At 33.3% G+C, this 4,731-nt stretch overlaps 1 protein-coding gene across 1 annotated transcript in view; it reads right to left on the reverse strand.

Moving 5' to 3' along the window:
• Positions 1 to 289: 289 nt before the first annotated feature.
• P2ry1 (purinergic receptor P2Y1) overlaps positions 290 to 4,731 on the reverse strand; it is a 7,085-nt gene continuing 2,643 nt past the window's right edge. The window contains exon 2 of the mRNA XM_010625340.2: positions 290 to 2,341. The gene's annotated coding sequence lies outside the window, so the exon portion shown is untranslated. The remainder of the gene's footprint in view (positions 2,342 to 4,731) is intronic.

A 4,731-nucleotide genomic window follows, 5' to 3' on the forward strand; every position in this document is an offset into this window, starting at 1 on the left:
ACGGTAAGGTAGTATTCAACATTTTGCTTGAAAGAATTAAATCACAAAACTATTGGTAATTAAATATCAAGTAATGAGATCTTATAAATTATCTAGCCCCAAGACTTTTAACTTTCTTTGTAGCTTTTACAGTCCAGTTTTCACTCTAAGTAATACCGAGTTAGTTCAATGTGTCCTCTACTACCTGCCAGACTGTGTAATACAATGACGCATCAAAATTTGGAGAAACTTGTGAATAGTAACACTGTAAAAAGACAGAAGCCATCAAGCTATGTTTATAGTTTTATTGAATCTTTTTCAGCTTTTATTATCTACCGTAAGTACAGTTCTAGTGTCCATGATTATGAAGCTCTGCTGTTACTATAAATAGTGGATACAAAGTTGGCTGCCATGCCTTAGACACACACACACACACACACACACACACACACACACACACACACAGTACAAGATAAACTCTTGCATGCAAACAACACTATGCTATTAAAGGAAATGTACTTTCCTTTTATTAAAAACTACTATGCAGAATTAGTTTGGACTTTGTTAAGCTACCATCAATTTAGATAAACCTGAGAAAGCTCAATATGTCAAGTAACACTGTTTTATACCACTCGTTCAATGGCACTATTACTCACAAAGAAATCTAATTCAATTATCTATACTAAAATCACAGATAATATAAAAATAAACATTTTTGGCAAAAACACTAAAACATAATTAAAATTTTGATATGTAACAATATTCACCTTCATATTAATTTGTGATGAAATATATTACAATGTACAACAGAATAAAAAACTATAACAGAATTCAGCAGCCAAATAATGTACTTATCACTAAAAACTTCTTATTAAAACTACCAAGTGAACAAAGAAAACAGGTTAAAATCAATAGCAATGTTGAACTTTTGGTAGTGTGCTACTCAAAGACTCTATCTTAAAAAATTAAGATTATACTATTTCACTTCAAGAAGAAACACTATAGAAACACTTCAGAACTGAACAACGGTAACTGATTAAACCAGGTACCCTTTTCTCTCTTCTTCTCCCTAAAGTTTGTCCTTAAATTCTAATGCTATATCTATAATGCCCAAACTAGTGGACTTCTAAACCGTAAGAGATCAACTCTGAATGTAACATAAGACTTTTGCCTTTGGGAGTCGATTCTCTGACCATAGTTGAGAACAAAATTCTATACCTACTGAAAAAACAACATAAGCTTTTCTACTGTATTTATAAAATGTAGACAATACAGACTCAGTCTGGCTAAGATACTTTATATTCACAATTAATCATGATAATCTGATACTGTATTGTGTCTATGTGGAACGAAATAATAGAAAGGCAAACATGCAAATATATTTCTAGGGAAAATAAGCACTTGTATGATGAAACAGATTTTCATATTTTAAACTCCCAAAATTCTAAACACTTAAATTTCAAGGTATTGACACTTGAAGAGCATTATGATGTACAGTTCTCATTCTATCTATGCATCATATATTAGGTAAGATATACCAGTGTGACATATTAATATTATACCTTTAATAAATATAATTTACACCAATATGTTGGATCTTTCCAGAAAATATTTCAATGTGTACAATTGAAGGACTGAGATTCAATAAATATTATAACAATAGTTACAATTTGACCAACAAAGATACAGTTTCAATAAGTCCTAATATAGCATTACATCTTTCAATATTGTCACTAGTTGAATTGCAGCTGGAATAAGTAGTGACATCTACAGCATCCAGCCACAGCTTAGCATACTCCATGAGTAGACAGAGAAAAATTGCAGGTTATGACCTGTCACATCACAACTGCTGAACGTTGCAAGTAAATTTAGCCAAGGACCAGACTGGAAAGTCCTGGAAAACAGAAGCATTTCTCGATGCACTCCTTGCTGTCTACTTTGTAAATTTTGCCACGTTGCCTAAATTTCAACAAATAGATGTCATCCAATCCTTTCAATCCATGAAGAATGGTCTTCAAAAGGTCCAGGAGTCCTACAGTTGGCTCAAGAAGTCACATCATGGTTTTAAATCTGAATTCTGATTTTCATCTTAGTTTGCATTTTTATTTCAATGTAAATACATATTGATGTTTCAAGAGTCAAAGACCATGATTTCTAAGCAATAAAAACCCTTGAACTTGGTACTAAAATGCTTTTAGCTGTTTGTTCCATCCAAATTTCAGCAGAATTCTGCCTTTACAATTCAAATACTTACATCATCACATGGCATGAATCATCTTTTCAGCTGATAGATCACTGCTGCGTCCTGACCCTCTATATGTGTTCACCATTACCACAGATCTTTCCAGATACTTCTCTTGGCCTGGAAAAAGTTGGAAAGATCATTCTTATTACTGTGTGGCAATATATTCACATCATTACCCATGCTGTGATGTATAAAGTTAAAAGCAAAAGACTTTTTTGGATGGGGATATAGCTCAGTAGTAGACTGCTTAACATACTCAAACACCTAGGAGTAATACATAAGACTGAGTAAAAAAGAAATAGAAAGAAAACACTTTGGAAAAAGCATGCCAAATAGTAAAAGGGCTAGTGTAGGCATGTCCACTTCCCAGCTGGACCCACACTCCCAAAGAAAGTTCTCTGGAAGCCGAAACAATGCATTTAACACACACTCAAATCCAGAGTGAATGTCCAGAGACCTAAAAGGAAGGAAACTAAATTACATGATGAGGAAATCTTACAGAAATGTGTACCATTAAAGCTGCCAGTTCAAATATGGTACATACTCTGGAATTTCCATTTTGATCAGCTTAGCAATATTGAGCTTGCCTCACTGAACATCTGTGTGAAAGGATTAATACAGTAAATATGTGGTTTAGAGTTTGTCTTTTAATACTCGAGAACAATGTTGTTATGAGTGTCATGAGAAATCTGAAAATCTCAAAAAGAGGAAGTGTATGAGGTTTCTTCTAGGTCTGGTTTCTATAATCTTATACATTAAGACATATACATATAAAAAGTGCCACTATATAAAGCTGATCCTAGTGGCTGGAGATTAAGTAAGCTAAAGCAACTCTGAATATCTCATAAATGTTCAATCTACCTGGGCATTGCAAAAACTGAAGTCAAGTCCTGAGTTCCCTGCTTTTATGTCCCGTAGGGTTCTATAACCTCCTATTTCCTAAATTATAAGGTGCTTTCAAAGAAGTTATTTAACTATTAGTTATAAACTCTGATGATGACTTTATAAGGGCTAGCTCTCACAACTAAAAGTTCTTCGACACTAAACTTACTCACTTGTGGTAATTGTTTTTCCTCTTTATTCTCATTATATAAAAATTTGACTCTTTTAGGGCTAGAAATCCATCGATTCAGAGATGGAAGGAGAAAAGAGGGAGTGAAAGAAATGGGCTGAAAAAAGGAACTAACATGTGTCATGTACTTGTGCTGATTCCAAACAAGGTGTAGAAACATTATATACTGTGAATATGTACCAATAAAAAATAAGGAAAAAAGAAAATTGCTATTAGGGTTGCTTAGATATTTTACAAATCTTTCATTAATGCCTAGTACAGAACAAATACAAAATACACTGACCAGTCTTCTTCTCTTTAATTATGAGTAGTTTGATTAGTATATTGCTATGATACTTTAATTTTATGTTTCTCTTTCCATACACATGTATCTTTTTTTTTAAAGTGTGAGGATATAAGATTTGCTAACAAATGATAGCTTCCCATTCTATCAATACAACCTATACAGATTCTGCCTTCTTTTTTCATATTCCATTTAATTTTTTAAACACTTTGAAGCAAAAAGAACCATTTTGCACTATGGTTTTAGAGACATAATTATTCCAAAAGGCCTTCTACTAACGTCCAGTTGCCTCACATATTTGAGAATACTATATTGTAGGCAATACCATGAGGATAACTGCCAACCACACCTCTTCTGAAAATACTGTTCTCCTGCCCCACATCCTTCAATTTGAAAACAAGTATTCAACCTCACTCAAATTCCAGTCTATAACTTAACTGTGAGTCTTGTAAAACTGTTTTTACAGATGTGAGTGAACCTTTGTCTTGGAACACAAAGTCCTAAGGTCTTGCACAACAGTAGTATAAGTAAATGCTCTTATCTCAGTAAGTCTAACAGGTTCATGGTGTTTACAAGGAAACTAGATGCACTATGACATCTTCATTGCATCTTCCAGTAAGATTGTCTATGCCGGCTTCTACCATCAACATTTAGCACCCAATGTGTAATAAGGATTTTATAGAAATAACTAGAAAATTATCATTTCCTGGCTTTTATGTTTATTGACTTTACTTTTCTATTCAATTCCCCAAAGAAATGCAGTCAGCTACCATGTATGCTTGCAAGGAACTGAGAAAAGACATCCAACTCAGAGATCTGGTCATTCTTGACTGAACGAACTTTAATATCCTATACTAAATATTTTAAGAATATGAATTTCTATTTTGTTCATACCATGGCTCATTAAAAGTGATCAAGCCTGGAAAATTTTTTAAAAATCAAGTTTCAGGTGGCTAGTCTTTTTTGAGAAATTATCAGTATCAAAATAGATTCAGTACTCATGTGCACACACACACTTTACAAAAGCTTGTAAATTTTAAAGGCAGAAAAGAAAGTAAGTATCTCTCTATGTAGTATTGTTTTATTAGACAAAGAGGGAGACTGAAGACAAACCCAAACAAGCAAGTGTGGATGTGGGCACTTTTGCTCATA

Source organism: Fukomys damarensis, unplaced genomic scaffold, assembly GCF_012274545.1.
Source record: "Fukomys damarensis isolate Sample0158 unplaced genomic scaffold, DMR_v1.0_HiC HiC_scaffold_37, whole genome shotgun sequence".
Lineage (NCBI taxonomy): Eukaryota > Metazoa > Chordata > Mammalia > Rodentia > Bathyergidae > Fukomys > Fukomys damarensis.